The following is a 17,913-nucleotide window of genomic DNA, read 5'->3' as shown; positions in this document are numbered from 1 at the left end:
TGGTGGATGTTGACTTAGACCAAGATTTGTTCTTTTGATTGATTTCAATACTTAAATCTGAATTCTTCTTTAGTTGTTTTATTATTTTCATTATACTCAAACCCCCCCCCCTCCGTCCTTGTTCAAGTTGCATAAAACTAGGCTAGATACTCTCCGTGGGAACGATCCTTACTCGCACTACTACATATATATTTTTAGAAGTATAGGTTTTATTTTTGGTTGCCTACGACAGCACACCATTGATCAAATGGCTGATTGATGATTAAGAATCATTCAGGGATAATTTGGTCAATTCGATTGACAAATTATCCTAAGCAAAAGTTGCATTAAAATAATTATTGAATTATTGAAGCATTAATTAGCAATTAGATTGCTAATAAACTCAATTTGATTGAGTAATTGGGTTTAGGTTGAGCCAAATTGAATAGGATTCAATTTGGGCTGCATTAGGATTTGACCTAATTGGATTGGGTTCAACCCAAGTAGATTGAGCTTGACCAAATTGATGGAACTTGACCCAATTAGATTGGGCTTGATCCAAATCAATTAGAAGACCTTATTTGATGAGGATTATGAGTCCAAATAATCAGAATTGGATAAGGAGAAGAATCCCTAAATTTTAGGAACCCATCCTTATCTTCTTGGAGAAGAATGATATCTTGATTTATTCCCAATATTTTCCATGCCTTTCCTCCTTATTTTTGGCCAAAAATTGGCATGAGAAGAGAGGAGACGTGGGGCTATATTTCCTATAAAAATGGCACCTTAAATCTTCCTAGAAAGATTTAGATGAATTTCCTAATTTGTAGGGAATGCATGGTGCATGAAATAGGGTGGTCTGCGACTGAACTTTGGATGCATGAACTCCTATCTTTTAGATATCCAAAATGCATAAAATTTGGATATGTTTATCTCCTCTTAGCTGTCAAACCACTAGAATTTTTTGGGGATTTTATCGGCTAAATTAGGTGTGAGGTGTGGGGTGGTCTTTTGGTTATAAATGACCCCCATGCCTTGGGTACAAATATATAATATTTAGATGTTTCAAAAAATTCTTAAAAAAATTCTCTGAGGGCCTCCATCCCTTCTTCTCCTTCTTCCTCACGTCCATCCTCCATATCCTTGAAGAACAATCAAAGGTTGAGTGTTTAGAAGGAGACAGCTTCAGCCATTGCAACATTCCTACGCGAGCGAGCACTCCCGCAGAAGACGATCTACCTAGGGCTTTGTTGCCCAGATAGACAACCCAAGAGGGGGGGTGAATTGGGTTTTAAAATAATTTAGCTATTTAAAACGTTTGTGGATGACTAATTAATGCTTTAGCGTGATGATTGATTCGTTTATATGTGCTGTGAATGAAATGAGAGAAATAGAGAGAGACAATCAATCACAAACACAATGTTTTATAGTGGTTCGGAGCTAACCCTTGCTCCTACGTCTACTCCCCAAGTCTCACTTGGGAATTCACTATAATCCCTTGGATTACAGCCGGTTGTTTTACAAGCTCACAACCAAACTTGTTGTTTTACGAGCTCACAACGAACTCGGTCGGTTTTCCCTGGCTCACCGACTAGAACCACCCCGATTGTTTTCCCGGGATCACAATCGAACCCTTACACACGTTGGTTTTACACTCGGCTCACCAACCAACCTCTATACCCTTGATTCAATCCCCCGATTGAACCAAGCAAAGACAAGATGTAAATAAAAGGGACAAACAGAAAACAAAGCTTCTCAAAAGCAGATAAATAACAATATAAACTGAAGAGAGGTTAGAAGCCCTCAAACACGTTTGAGTTGGAGTTGAGTAGGGCTTCTTGAGCTTCGGGTCTCCTCTTGAATGTCTGGTCGACTTGAATGCAGGAGGAGGCTTCTTTAAATGCTGGGAAGAGGAAGTTGGATGGAGTTAATGCCGCTCTTCCCTCTTTTCGTTGAAAACTAACTTGCAGAGAATGAAAGCTTGATCTCTTTGAATGGAATGGTGCTTCTCTGCCTTGCTACAGTCCTCTGTGGCTATTTAAACCATCCCCCACGGAAACTAGCCATTAGACACCTTTTTCTGCCTGTTCTGCACACTCTGCACAACCTGACAATATGTCCGTTGGGGGGTCGGAGTCGACTCGCGCGATCAGGAGTCGACTCGGCTGTAGCGGGAGTCGACTCATGCTTTTCTGGAGTCGACTCGGCAACTGTTCCGGATTTGAATTAAAGTGGCCTCTTCGACTGGGAGTCGACTCGTCTTGACCCAGAGTCGACTCGCCAACTTCTGGAGCTGACTTGACATTTTCGGAGTCGGCTCATCTCATGAAATCCACGGAGCCAATTTTCAACTTGGCCCACTCGAGTTGACTCGATAATCCTGGGAGTCGACTCGGCGCTCAGAGCCCGAACTCCCGATCTTCTGTCTTTTGGCTCGTCCAGTCTTGGAGTCGACTCGAACTTCTCTGGAGTCGACTCGGCTCTCAGTTTTCGAAATATGGCCTTCTGCCTTTTTGGTGTCGCGCTGTCTCGGAGTCGACTCGTGTATTGCGGGAGTCGACTCGAATCTCAGAGTCCGAAAACTCCTCTCTGACTTTTTCTTTGTGTACCACTGAGAGTCGACTCTCGCTTTCTTTGGAGTCGACCTGCCAACCATCGGAGTCGACTCGCGTTCCACAGGAGTCGACTCGAATCTCAGGGTCGAAATAACGCTCTCTGACTTTTCTGTCTGTAGCTTCTTGGAGTCGACTCATATTACTCCGGAGTCGACTCGGTAAGCATCGGAGTCGACTCGCGCACTTCAGGAGTCGACTCGCTGACAGGTTTTAAGTTGATGCTTTCTGTTCGTCTGTCTGTTCTCAGTCGGAGTCGACTCGTACTGGTCTGGAGTCGACTCGAGCCCGTGCCAGTGATTCTGATACGCTTGGAGTCGACTCGTAATATCCTGGAGTCGACTCGAGTCTCAGACTTTGGTTCAAACTGACTTCATACCTTATCCAAAATATCTTGAACCAAGTCTAGAAACACTTAGACACGATTTTCACTGAAACACTTAATTGAATTCATTAGTAAACATAAGATATACTCAAATGCTTTGAGCTCATCAAAATCAAATAGGGGTTTTAATCAATCACTCCACAATCTCCCCCTTTTTGATGATGACAAAACTTTGAGTATATGTAAAGTGAATTGCTCAATAAACAAGGAGATAAAATCCATAAATGAATTCAAATGTCTGGTAATTTAATATATCCAAGCTTGAAAGGTGTGAAGCAATAAATTTTGGAGTTAAAGCTCCCCCTTTCATTTGGAATTATATAAGCCTTTATATCATGCAATCAATTGTTTGGCTTATATGTATTTAATGAATTAGTTTTCTTAAAAATTCAAATTCTCCCCCTCAACATATACATTCTACTTATGATTTGTTTCTCTGAATTTTCTTTTAATGTATTGAATTTTTTGACTTTAAATTTTTGGTTTTTAGAGGAAAAATCTGTCAATTTGTTCTTGAGTTGGATTCAACTAATCTCCGAATATCCCTTGAATAGATTCTGGAGATTACTCCATTAGGAGCCCCAACAGAGAGATAATGAGCCTCGAGGTACCAAATCCACTAAGAACAAATTATGTTTTAATTTTCATTTTGATTCCTTTTATGTTGATTCCATTTACATATCTATTAAATATTTCTCCCTCTTTTTGTCATCGTATCAAAAAGGAGGTAATCAGAACACACAATCAATCATAGATCAAATGGCACAGAATTGCAGAAAATATGGCTACTCATTGTATTGATTTGTATGTAAATACATTTGAGAATACAATAAGTAAAGCAAAACAATACATGTCAACACAAAAACAGCTAAGGTCTCCTCGAGGATGTATCTCCTCCTCTCGAGGATGTGTCTCCTCCTCTCGAGGATGTGGCTCCTCGAGGCATGCGCTCAGCGAGTGCTTGGACCGCATTGGTGACGTGCTCTAGCTGTCGGATGATGGCCGAGGTGGCCCTGCTATGCATCGTGTCGAGCTCGGTCACCGACTTCTGAAGTGCGTCCAGCTTGTCGATGAGCACATTCGACAAGCGCTCGGCCCCCTGAGTAGTGGTGCTCATGTCCTTCCGGATGTCATCGCGCATCTTCCGAGTGATACCCGTGACCTCACTCATGCTGGAGAACTGAGCCTGGATCAAGCTCCGGACATTGTAGATCTCTTCCCGTACATGGGCCGTCATGTCAGTCACGGCAGTCAAGGAAGGGACCAACTCGGAAGATGTGGGTGCAGGAGTGGGAGCAGGCACTGAACCTCGGAGCTCCCGAAGTAGATCATCCCGCAGGTCTCTGACAATCTCCTGCCGCAACTCCAGGAGCTGCTCAGGAGCGATCCGGACCTCCATGGGTGGTGGAGCTGAGGAGGAGGGTCCGGCTGAGGTGGTAGGAGCAGAAGTGGAGGGAAAGTCAGGATAGTCAGAATCTGGCTCAGGACTAGGGGAATGTCTGGTGGTATGTGTGGAGGTGGAAGACTTCCTAACCCAGGTCTCCTCTACCTTCCGAAACCCCATCCTGTGTAGGGTCCCCGGACGCATGCGATCTGTCCATCGCAATGCGCGAGAGGGTTCCCCCTCTGGAATAGGAATCTCGTACTCCCTAAACAAAAGAGTGAACAACATACCGTAGGGAAGGGTGAGCCTAGGTCTATCTAGTGGCTCACATAGATACCTATAAATGAGTTTAGGAAAGTTGATTGGGGTGTCCTGAAGAATATAAAACATAAGGGCGAGGTCCCTCTCAGAAACAAAATCGAAGCGGCCAGTCTTCGGAAAGATGGACCTAGACAAGATGCTCAGGAGGATCCGCACCTCAACAGGAAGTGAGCTAGCGGACACCTCATCTAAGGGGGACTGAGGTGGGTATCCTAGAATGGCCGTAAGGGCCTCAGTCCTATCCTCGGGATGTGTGGGAGCCACCCCTACTTGTGGAAGGTGGAGGATGTGGGCAATGATATCCTCCAAAATGAACAAAGGGACACCGGCTACCGTGCCCTCTATACCCCCATCTCCCCGATGGACGGTACCGTAAAACTCTCTAACTAATCCAGGGTATGTGGGGAGATCTAACGTAAGGAAATACTCTACGCCCTGGACACGCAATCTCTCACCTATGGTGAAGCCCTTCCGGGAGAGATAGTCGAAATCGATGTATCTCCCGGTGGAGACCGCCTTCCCGGCGCACAGCCTCGCGGGAACCGCCCTCGGCGGGGAACGAGCCGGAGGTTGTGGCCTCACAGGGTCGTTCCGAGCCTTGGAACGCCGCTCGGCACCGGTCGCGGAATGGGGCCTCTTCCGGCTTGAGACAACGGATTTGCGAGGCATGGTTGACCTAGAATGGGATGAAAACCTAATGGGCGATGAAAAATCGACGGGAAAAGGACCTAGGGGCGGCCGGAGACGATCTACGAGTCGACTCTAGGGTTTTGAACAGTGGCGGCGGTGAAAAGAAATGTTTTCTAAGCGATGAAGTTAGGGTTAAAAAGTCGGATCCCGACTGCGAGTCGACTCCACTGAGTCGCGAGTCGACTCGACCTCGAGTCGACTCCAAAATATGCGCGAGTCGACTCTCCTTATGCGCCTGTTGACCTCGAGTCGACTCCCGACTGTATGCGAGTCGACTCCCCCTTACGAGCCGACTCTGAAACTTGCTCGAGTCATCTCGAACTCTGGCACGCACCTAAAAATCATGCTATGTTCGTGCCGAATGAGGAAAAATCACTAAATTATGATCTGATTTGATGATCATTGAAACGAAACTCTATATTAATCACAATCTAATCATCAAAATCAATGAATCTAGTGGATAATACCACTAGGATGGATCAATCACTCCTAATCCCCTCCTAAGCACACTAAATCTCTCTTCACTTAGGGGTTTTGTAAAAATGTCAGCTAATTGATCATTAGTGCAAACAAATTGTAGTGTCACATCACCATTCAGTACATGATCTCTTATGAAGTGATGTCTTATCTCAATATGTTTAGTTCTTGAATGCTGAATTGGATTTTTAGTTAGATTAATGGCACTTGTATTATCACAATTAATGGGTATTTTATCTTGTTTAATGCCATAATCTTCTAGTTGTTGTTTGATCCATAAGATTTGAGCACAACAACTCCCGGCTGCAACATATTCAGCTTCAGCAGTAGATAATGCAACCGAGTTTTGTTTCTTGCTAAACCATGAGATTAGGTTTTCTCCTAGGAATTGACATGACCCGCTGGTGCTTTTTCTATCAAGTTTACATCCAGCAAAGTCTGAATCTGTATATCCTATTAAGTTCAGACTAGATTCTTTAGAATACCATAAACCTATGTTCTTAGTTCCTATTAGGTATTTAAAGATTCTCTTAACTGCAATTAGATGTGATTCCTTAGGATTAGACTGATATCTTGCACACATGCAAACACTAAACATGATATCAGGCCTACTTGCAGTAAGATACAATAAAGATCCTATCATACCTCTATATAGTTTCTGATCTACAGATTTACCTGATTCATCTTGGTCTAATTTACATGATGAGCTCATGGGGGTGCTGATTGACTTGTTTCCCTCCATATCAAACTTCTTGAGCATCTCCTTGATATATTTGGCTTGATTGATGAAGATGCCTCCTTCGGACTGTTTGATTTGAAGCCCGAGGAAGTAGTTCAGCTCTCCCATCATGCTCATCTCAAATTCACTCTGCATCAAATCAGCAAATTCTTCGCAGAGGCGATTGTTAGTAGCACCGAAAATGATATCATCAACATAAATCTGCACTAACAACATATCTTTGTTTTGCTTTTTCAGAAATAGTGTTGTATCTACATTACCCCTAGAGAACTCATGTTCTAATAGGAATTTGCTAAGCCTTTCATACCATGCTCTAGGTGCTTGTTTCAAGCCATAAAGTGCTTTGTTCAATTTATATACGTGATTAGGGTATTGATGATTTCCAAAACCAGGAGGTTGTTCTACATATACCTCCTCATTGATATACCCATTTAAAAATGCACTTTTTACATCCATCTGAAATAGTTTGAAGTCCTTAGAGCATGCATATGCTAATAATAATCTAATAGCTTCAAGTCTAGCTACAGGAGCAAAGGTTTCATCAAAATCTATACCTTCTTCTTGATTATAACCTTTTGCTACTAGTCTAGCCTTATTCCTTATAACTATTCCATTTTCATCAAGTTTATTTTTATAAATCCACTTGGTACCTATAATTGGATATTCAGATGGTCTTTCAACTAGATTCCATACTTTGTTTCTAGTAAATTGGTTTAATTCTTCTTGCATTGCATTTATCCAATTTACATCATTTTCGGCTTCTTCTATGTGTTTGGGCTCAAAATGTGAAACAAAGGCTAGATGATTATTTAAGTTCCTAAGGGATGCTCTAGTCCTAACAGGTTGTGATGGATCATCTAGAATTAATTCCTTAGGATGTCCGTGAGCATACCTCCAAGCCTTAGTTAGCCCATGATCTACTATAGTCTCTTGGCTTGATGATGCATCTTTAATTAATTTTTGATTGTTATCTTGTAATGTCATCTCATCTATCTTTTCTTCAAGAATTTCAGCATCATCATCAAAATTAACTCTCTTGCTAGAAGAAATGTCACTAGAATCATCAAATACAACATATATAGATTCTTCTATAACTAAGGTTCTTTTATTAAAGACCCTATAGGCTTTGCTAGTTGTAGAATATCCTAAGAATATGCCCTCATCAGATTTAGAATCAAATTTACCTAGATTATTTTTTCCATTATTATGAACAAAACACCTACATCCAAAAATATGAAAGTAATTTACCTTTGGTTTTCTGTTTTTCCAAAGTTCATAAGGTGTTTTCTTTATAATGGGTCTCAATAAAACTCTATTTAATATATGACAAGAAGTATTAATGGCTTCTCCCCAAAAGTACTTAGGGAGGTTACCTTCACATAACATAGTTCTAGCCATTTCTTCTAGAGTTCTATTTTTCCTCTCCACAACTCCATTTTGTTGTGGTGTCCTAGGTGCAGAAAAATTGTGTGTTATTCCCTTTTTACTACAAAACTCATCAAATAAATGATTTTCAAATTCGGTACCATGGTCACTTCTAATAGCTATTACTGAGGTATCTCTAGCATTGGTTACTTCTTTATGGAATTTCTTGAAAACAGAAAATGCTTGATCCTTATGAGCTAAGAACATGACCCATGTGTATCTAGAATAATCATCTACAATAACTAGACCATATTTATTTTCACCTAGGCTTGTTGTTCTAGTTGGTCCGAATAGGTCCATGTGTAATAATTCTAGAGGTCTAGAAGTAGAGACACATTTTATGGATTTAAAGGAGTTCCTAGATTGCTTGCCATATTGACAAGCTTCACATATTTTATTCTTTTCAAATCTTAGTTTTGGCAAACCTATCACGGAATCTCTTTTAACTAATTTAGATATTGTGTCCATGCTTGCATGACCTAACTTACGGTGCCATAGCCAACTAGCATCATTGTCCTTAGTTTCATTAACAACTAAGCATGGGTTGTGTTTGGCAAGATCCTCAAGATCTACAACATACACATTTCCACGTCTTATTTCTTTAAAAACTAAACTATTGTCATTTGGGTTTGTTACGATGCATAGTGATGGTTTAAACATAACATCATAACCTTTATCACATAATTGACTAATACTTAATAAATTATGCTTAAGACCGTCAACATACCTAACATTATCAATAAAAGTAGAAGGGGTAATTTGTACTTTACCTATGCCAATGATGTGACCTTGGTTGTTGTCTCCAAAAGTCACAGCATCTCCCTTCTTAGCTTCAAGGGTGAAGAATTGATCCTTGTCACCCGTCATGTGTCTTGAGCAGCCACTATCCAAGTACCAGCAATTTTTGTTGACCTTGGCTGCAAGACACTCCTACACAAGTAGATCATATAATCTTAGTGTTGCTGGTGGTCCAAACCGAGAACGATTGGCACAGCGGCGTGAACGGGGTTCCGTTTGGGTTGCCTTGGTTGGTGTTGATTGCGCTCCACTTTCCATCGGGAAACCTGCAAGCAAGCCTCGCACCACCACTGGGGTAGTGGGGGCCCTCCGACGATCAAGTCAGAGGAGATTGGAGGAGAAGGAAAGATAATAGTAGCAAGTAGGAGAATGCTCTGGAAGTTCTTGCTTACCCCCCCTTCTTCCCCCAGCCGCATATATACCAGGCTGGGGGGTCTTTCAGGGGGGTTCGTCATCGTGGGGCACGATGGAGCTGCCACTGACACGGCCGTTACAGGGCGTCGTGGGGCAGCGCTGGGTACGGCCGTGACAGGGCGTAGTGGAGCTCCGCCTTGTACGGCTGTTACAGGGGATCGTGGAGCAGCGCCAGATACAACCGTTGCAGGGAGTAGTGGAGCAGGAGGCTGCGGCGTGCCTCTGGGGAATAGCCTGTCGTTGTCGAGAGATGTCCGACTCGGGGTCGGGCTGCGGAGGCGAAGATGTCCGACTCGGGGTCGGATTGCTGGATCAAGGGGCAGCCGACTCGGGGTCGGGCTGCGGAGCCGAAGATGTCCGACTCGGGGTCGGATTGCTGGATCAAGGGGCTGCCGTAGTCTTCCTGGGCGCGCGTGCCGGTCACGTGGGGCATGGTGGCTAAGTTCCCCGTAACAGTAGCCCCCCACTTCCGAGCCTGGAACCAGAAGGGGAACGGGTGAAGGGAGTGATGCTTCGTGATTGCCGCCATCCCTCGGAGAGGCGCGCGCGCTTCGAGCTCCCCGCCTTCTTTATGGCGTATGGCGGTTGTTGCTGACCTGGCAGTCTGAGGATTTCGGCGGACATCCCTCCTTAATGGCGTCGATTCGCCTTTGGGGCGCGAGCGACCCTTCGGCAGCCAGGCGTCCTCTGGCGTCACCGAGGCGTCACCCACCTTTCCGCCTATTTAACCGGGGGCCCTCCTCCGTCCGCCTTTCTCTTTACAGACATCTTCGAGTTTCTCCTTTGCGCTGTCGTCATTGCCGTCGGACTGTTCGCTTGCTCCTCCTTTGACGCTCTCGGAGCCGTTCTTCCTTCTCTTCCGGTGAGTTGCCCCATTCTTCAATTTAAGGCTCTCCATACTTTCTCCTTTTGTATTAGGGTACTCCAGTCGTTCCGGTCCTTTCCTCCTTCTTGACCCCGTCCTGACCGTAAATTCACTGGCCATTAGGGATGGGCGAAGTGAGAGCAGACCGCATTAAGTCGGAGCTGGTCGCTGAAGACCTAGATAGGTTCGTGGCTCGATACCACCTTCCCGAGGCCTGCAATGTTACGCTCCCGGGGCCTGAGGAGAGGATGTCCCATCCTCCTCCAGGGAAGGTCGCCATCAATGAGGGCATTCTTCAGGCCGGGTTTCGCTTTCCCCCCTCGAACTTAGTTGTGCAGGTGCTTCGGGGTTTAAGAGTGGCGCCGACGCAACTGGTGCCGAACTCATGGCGCACCCTGACGGCCTTCCAGGTTCTCTGCCGCATGCACGAGGTTCCCGCCACCCTGAATGTCTTTTGGGAATGCTACGGCCTGAGCGGCCACCCCCAGGACAAAGGGTGGTGGTGCTTTGCGGCGCGGCGAGGGTGCGGCCTCGTCAAGGAGGCTCCTTCCTCCATTCACGGCTGGAAGGAGCGTTTCTTTTTCATTGACGTAGATCCCTCTTGGGGAATCAGGGCAACCTAGGAGACGCCGATGAAGTCCCCGATTGGCCTATCGAGGTTGTCGAGGGAGGAATCCGATGGCGTCGCCGTCTTGAAGGGGTTGGTTGCCGAGGGCCGGCTCCCCCCGGTGGCTTGCCTTATTTCCGAGGATACCTTGGTGAACGTTGGTCTGAGCTCGGTCCCCACTGACCGTGAGCCCGCCACAATTTCTTTTTTAGCTCTTTTCTCCTCTTTCGTCTCGTTCTTTCCTTCAGTTTCTCAACCTCCGACCACCTCGTCCTTTTTGCAGAGATCGACGACGTCATGCGGTCGGACAAGGCAACGGCTGTTGGTAGGACGTCCCTACTGGAAGCAGTCCGGAGGAAGAAACGAGCTCCTCCGAGCGGGGCCCCACCGGCGAAGAAGTCCCGCCGGCAGGCGACTCCGACGCCGACAGACGGGTCCGGACCCACCGATCAGGGGGACGCCGCGGGCGCGGACCGGGAGTTGACGCTGTATCAGCCCTCCGATGCCGAGACTACCGTTTCTCCGGAGGCATCACCCGGGCGCGGCCGAGATGGACGGGTCGGACGTGATCGGTCCCCAGCCCAGCCTTTGACTCGGTCGGCTCCGGATGATACGAGGAGGGACACGCCGAGGCCCCGGCCGAGCGGGACCCTGTCAATTCCAGGGGCGGTCCCCGCCCCGAGCATGGTCAGCATGACTCTTCCCCAAGCGATGGGTAAGGGTAAGGCTGCAGAACCACCGTCCGACTCCGGAGAGAAGTCGGGGTCGGCCTTCACTTTCGCCGGCGCCCGAAACCTCATCGAGACGGTACTGCTGGAGAAGGACCGCAGGCAGGTCCGGGAGATGAGGGTCCCTGACGTTGGGGCTGCCAGCTGCGTCTGTCTCATGTCGGTGAGTGTTCTTTCAGTCGCTTTCATCATTTATAGGCTCTGTTGATCCCCGCCTGACGCCCTCGTTTTTCCTATCTCTTAGCTCGCCCAGTACATGATCCGCCTGGAGGAGTGCTACGAGGAACAGGCGAGGCTTCTGGCGAGGGCCGAGAGCCAACTGAAGGCAGTAGAGGAGGGAGGTCAGGCTGCGGCGGGGAGGACGACCAGGGACCTCGAGATGAGGCTCCAGGTGGCCGAAGAGCGGGCACTCGGCTTCGTCACCCTCGAGAAGCAACTGTTGGTGGCTCAGGAGCAACTCAAGGTTGCCTCGGGTCTCGAGGGCGAGATCAAGAAGGCGGAGGAGCGGGCCGAGAAGCAGTCCCGGAAGGCTGCCGACTACCGGGAGAGGTGGGAGAAGGCCCAGCGGTCAGCCGACAACGCCCGCAACCGAACCCGGTCTCTTGAAGCCAAGCTGGGCGAATTGGAGTCGGCCTTGGAGAAGTCCCGCGCGAGCGACCAGGAGCTTCATTCGCGCTTGGAGGAGGCTGAGGCTGCTCGCATTGCTGCCGAGGCGAAGCACAAGGAGGCTCAGGCTGATCTGCTGAGGGTCTCCTCCGAGGTGGACGACCGGATTGTGGCGAAGGTCTTGGAGGCGAAGGCTCAGATTATGGAGCGGGCAGAGGCGGCGCTGGCCGAGAAGAGTGCGGAGATCGGGCGTCAGGCGGTACAGGCTTATCGTCAGTCCGCCGAGTTCACCCGTGATATGTCGGAGGCGGTACAGGCCTATCGTCAGTCTGACGAGTTCGTCCGTGACATGTCGGACGCGGGGTCCGACTCCTTTGTCTTAGGCATTGAGGAAGGCCTGGCAAGGGTGTCGGCTAAGTACCCCGAAATTGACCTGAGTGGGATCTCCCTTCTCGACTCCCCTCCGGCGCCATTGCCTGCTGCTTCTCCAACCGTCTCCCTACCCCCTGCGGACGTGGCCGGCGTTCCCGACCTGGGGGTTCCTCCAAGCTGACCTTCTGTATTTTCGTTCTTTTCTTTGTGTGTTGGCGTTTTGCCAAGTTGTATGGGTCTCGGCCCTGAAACAATGAAAGTTAATGCAAATAGAGTTTCTTCATTTCACTTTCGTCCTTCTTCTTTTTAACTCTTGGTAGCGTCTCGCTGACTCCCGACTCTTGAAATTCTTCTGGCGCTAGGCCAGGTATCCGAGGGTTAGGCCTCAGGGAATTCTTCCGGCGCTAGGCCAGGTATCCGAGGGTTAGGCCTCAGGGAATTCTTCCGGCGCTAAGCCAGGCATCCGAGGGTTTGGCCTCAGGAACTTCTTCCGGCGCTAAGCCAGGCATCCGAGGGTTAGGCCTCAGGAACTTCTTCCGGCGCTAAGCCAGGCATCCGAGGGTTAGGCCTCAGGAACTTCTTCCGGCGCTAAGCCAGGCATCCGAGGGTTAGGCCTCAGGAACTTCTTCCGGCGCTAAGCCAGGCATCCGAGGGTTAGGCCTCAGGAACTTCTTCCGGCGCTAAGCCAGGCATCCGAGGGTTAGGCCTCAGGAACTTCTTCCGGCTCTAAGCCAGTCATCCGAGGGTTAGGCCTCAGGAACTTCTTCCGGCGCTAAGCCAGGCATCCGAGGGTTAGGCCTCAGGAACTTCTTCCGGCGCTAAGCCAGGCATCCGAGGGTTAGGCCTCAGGAAATTCTTCCGGCGCTAGGCCAGGCATCCGAGGGTTAGGCCTCAGGAACTTCTTCCGGCGCTAAGCCAGGCATCCGAGGGTTAGGCCTCAGGAACTTCTTCCGGCGCTAAGCCAGGCATCCGAGGGTTAGGCCTCAGGAACTTCTTCCGGCGCTAAGCCAGGCATCCGAGGGTTAGGCCTCAGGAACTTCTTCCGGCGCTAAGCCAGGCATCCGAGAGTTTGGCCTCAGGAACTTCTTCCGGCGCTAAGCCAGGCATCCGAGGGTTAGGCCTCAGGAAATTTCGCTCGTTGGTCGGCCAAGGCTGGCGCAAGCCGAGGCGACCGGTCGGGGCTTCAGGCTAGTCTGCTCCCGGGATGATCATCGGGTTAGCCTGGCATCCGAGGGCCGAGCCTCGGGAGATTCCGCTCGTTGGTCGGCCAAGGCTGGCGCAAGCCGAGGCGACCGATCGGGGCTTCAGGCTAGTCTGCTCCCGGGATGACCATCGGGTTAGCCTGGCATCCGAGGGCCGAGCCTCGGGAAATTCCGCTCGTTGGTCGGCCAAGGCTGGCGCAAGCCGAGGCGACCGGTCGGGGCTTCAGGCTAGTCTGCTCCCGGGATGATCATCGGGTTAGCCTGGCATCCGAGGGTTGTCAGGCCTCAGGAAATTCCGCTCGTTGGTCGGCCAAGGCTGGCGCAAGCCGAGGCGACCGGTCGGGGCTTCAGGCTAGTCTGCTCCCGGGATGATCATCGGGTTAGCCTGGCATCCGAGGGCCGAGCCTCGGGAAATTCCGCTCGTTGGTCGGCCAAGGCTGGCGCAAGCCGAGGCGACCGGTCGGGGCTTCAGGCTAGTCTGCTCCCGGGATGATCATCGGGTTAGCCTGGCATCCGAGGGCCGAGCCTCGGAAAATTCCGCTCGTTGGTCGGCCAAGGCTGGCGCAATCCGAGGCGACCGGTCGGGGCTTCAGGCTAGTCTGCTCCCGGGATGATCATCGGGTTAGCCTGGCATCCGAGGGCCGAGCCTCGGGAAATTCCGCTCGTTGGTCGGCCAAGGCTGGCGCAAGCCGAGGCGACCGGTCGGGGCTGTTGGAATCCCTCGCACGCCGCAGAAAATTTCAGAAAAATTCTGCGCGCAGCGGAATACATGCGCGAGATTCCGTTCATCGCATGAACATATTTTAAAACCGTCGTTCGTAGATAGATTGGGATTAAATACTTTTACATAATATTAGGAAGATCAGATCTTCACCTTGTGCGGGTAGATATTCACCGCAATCTGATGATCGTGGTATTTGTTGAAAGGTTCACTTGAAGCCGCACACGCGTCCGGCCTCTACGGGTATCCACACGAGGCAGAGAACCAATCCAAACTCTCTAATCTCTCCGGGGTGCTAGCTCCCTTGCAGAGATATGTTTTGATGGCTGAAATCCTCTCTTGATTTATCAACTCTTTGATAGATCTCAAGAGAAAGAAGAAGGACTTGAAAGGGAGGAAGAAGATCCCATCTTGCTGCCTCCTTTTCCTTTTATTCTTGTGGATGGAAGAAGGGTGAAGAGAGAAAGCCATACACCACCCTATTTTTCTTTGATGCTCATGGCTGAAACCCCAAGAGGAAGGAGGCTTGCCCATGGCACAAAAACCAAGAGGGGAGGAAGCACTCTCACGGCACAAAAGAAAAAGAGAGAGGGGAGGAGCTCTCACGGCACAAAAATCCATGATGTGGGCTGCCCCTTTGTTTCCCCTTTTCTTCCCCTTTTTTTTTGTTTGTGTGCGGCTGAAACCATCATTGGATAGGGGGGCTGCCGTATCCTCTTTCTTTTATAAGAAGAGGGGGCCACATGCTCCCCTTTTCCTTTTGTTTGAACCCTAGGCGTGAGCTCCTACAAATTAGGAGCTCACGCCTATCTTTTGGCAAGAGGAGGGGCCCCACTTTAAACAAAGAAGGAGCCTCCTCTAATCCTCTCATGTCCCACGCCCAAGCCTCATCTCATGAGGTGCGTGGGCCCCACTTTCAGCCCCTTTTAATCCCCTCACAATTGAGGTCTAATCTAATTAGATCTCAATCAATTTATGAATCAATTAGGACTTATCCATATGAGTCCTAATCCAATTATGACCCAATTGAATCTTGACTTAATTAAATTCTTCAATCCTAATCCAATTAGGAGTCATCTTAATTTATTAGATCAAAAATAATTAGGACTTTAGGAATCCTAATCCAATTAGGATTTATTTAATTTTAGTCCTAATCCAATTAGGACTCTAGGTATCCTACTCCAAGTAGGACTTTAATTAAATTTGAAGTCCTAATCTAATTAGGACTCTTGGAGTCCTACTCCAAGTAGGACTCTTATTTAATAAGATTAAGCCCAATTAATTAAGTCCAATTGATTCAATTGAATTGCAATCCAATTGCAATTACTCCTTCTTCAACTCACTAACTCTTAGTGGGTTAATTAATTATCAATCAAATTGATAATCATGAACTATTGTGATTCCAAATCACAACTCAACCATCGGATCGGTCAATACCTCTATTGTGTGTGACCCCATAGGTTCTATTCTGTCTGGTAGTGAGATATACTGCGATCTCTATCACAATATCATTGAAAACTCCTTTCAATGGGTTGGAACAATTCCAACTCAACTCACCAGGGATCATCAATCATCAAGATAGTCCCTGTGAGTCTCACCATCCACCAGTGACACCTAGCAGCATGTAGTGGCTACCCAGCAGAATGGAATGATGAACCTCTAGGTGCAGTTATCATATGATACAGTCCTTCTATCATGGATTCCTACAGGACGGAGGTCTTGGATAACTCGTCAAACCCCATTGTCTGTCATATGTCAAGATTTATTCGAGTTAAGTTCGAGAATGGAAAACTCCTTTTCCACTGTACATAGTACCCCGGCCGAGGATTTACGAACTCAATCTCATAAATCACATAGGATCTCTCTTAACCTATCAAGATCGATAGATTCCATCTAGATGCACCCCTACTCCTACAATGAACCTACTGCAGCCAATCTGCACCACAAGAACCCAATTGGCTAGGGCTCATGTTTATGTGCTCGTCAAACTACAGCAACCTCACTGTGAATAGCCGAGGCATCGCAGGTCAAAGAACCAGTCATACAACTGCAGCATCAAGTAAGTCACTGACGAGTGGATAGACATCCAAGTGACTACTTGCTATGGTCACGCTCAGTACCCTTGTTCTCTAACAAGCACTTGCACAATTGCTCCAGTGTCGCCACACTGTGGACTCAAGACTCATCCATCAAAGAAAGCGATCTGTGCACTAATCTCAGCGGATCGATCACCGTCCTCGTGATGATCCATCGATCAGGAGCAATTCAGAAATTAATCACCAATGACACATGCCTCAAATTCTCAACACTTGAGAATATGCGTCATCATCTTATTAATTTCTTGGACGATTCATGGACACATAAGAACATGAATGAAAAGAATGCCCATTCTAATAAATTCATTATTAGGTCAAGTACAAATTTATGTCCCAGAATAAAATAATGCGTCAGCCAAATTGGCTTCTAGGGCATACTTCTAACAATCTCCCACTTGCACTAAAGCCAATCAGCTATAAACCTAAGCCCCATCTTCTCAAGATGCGCTTGAGTTTTCTGCTGACTTATCTGCTTAGTGAATGGGTCCACCACATTTCCTGTGGAGTCTACTCTCTGATCCTTTACTTATTTCTTTTCAAGGTAGTCGCTTATTAGGTTAAACCACTGCTCTATGTGCTTCGGCTTCTGGTGAGACCTTGGCTCTTTAGCTAGTGCTATGGTGCCTTTGTTATCGCAGTAGCGTGTTATGGCATCTGATGACATTACACCTAACTCCGCAATGAACTTCTTAAACCAGAAGGTTTCCACTGCACCCTTAGATACGGCTTAACATTCAGCTTCTAAGGTAGAATCTACAATAATCGGTTGTTTGGAACTCTTCCAATTTACTGAACCATCATTGCATATAATCTGATGTAGACTTTCTATCATCAATATGTGTGCATCCTTCTACCTTCAACTCTGATCTTCTTCCAAAGACCAAGAACATGTCCGTAGTTCTTCTCAAGTACTTAAGACTGTTCTTCACAGCTATCCAGTGCTTCTTGCCTGGATTTGACTGATATATGCTCGTGACACTCACAGCATGTACAATATCAAGTCATGTACATAGCATGGTATACATGAGGCTCCCTATAGCCGAAGTATAAGGGATCTTGCTCATCCACTGAATCTCTTCAGATGTGTTGGGGCACATCTTCTTGAAGAGATTTACCCCATGCCTAAGGGGTAATAATCCCCTTTTAGAGGTTTCCATGCCGAACCTCTTCAACACTCCCTCTATGTAATATTCTGTGACAGGACAAGCATCCTCTTAGATCTATCTCTATAGACCTTAATTCCCAAAATATAGGATGCTTTTCCAAAGTCTATCATGGAGAATTCCTTAGACAACCAAACCTTGACTTAGGATATCATCCACGTATAATACGAGGAATGCAATAGCCCTCCCACTAACCTTCTTATAAACACATGGTTCCTCCTCGTTCTTTGAAGAAATCAAACGATTTGATTATATCGTTGAAACGAGTGTTCCAACTCCGAGATACTTGTTTTTGTCCATAGGTGGACCTTTGCAGCTTACAGACCTTG

This window comes from Phoenix dactylifera, chromosome 4, assembly GCF_051530095.1.
Source record: "Phoenix dactylifera cultivar Ajwa chromosome 4, Ajwa_hap1_PhDact_Kaust_v1.1, whole genome shotgun sequence".
Lineage (NCBI taxonomy): Eukaryota > Viridiplantae > Streptophyta > Magnoliopsida > Arecales > Arecaceae > Phoenix > Phoenix dactylifera.
Note: the sequence above shows the minus strand (reverse complement) of the source record.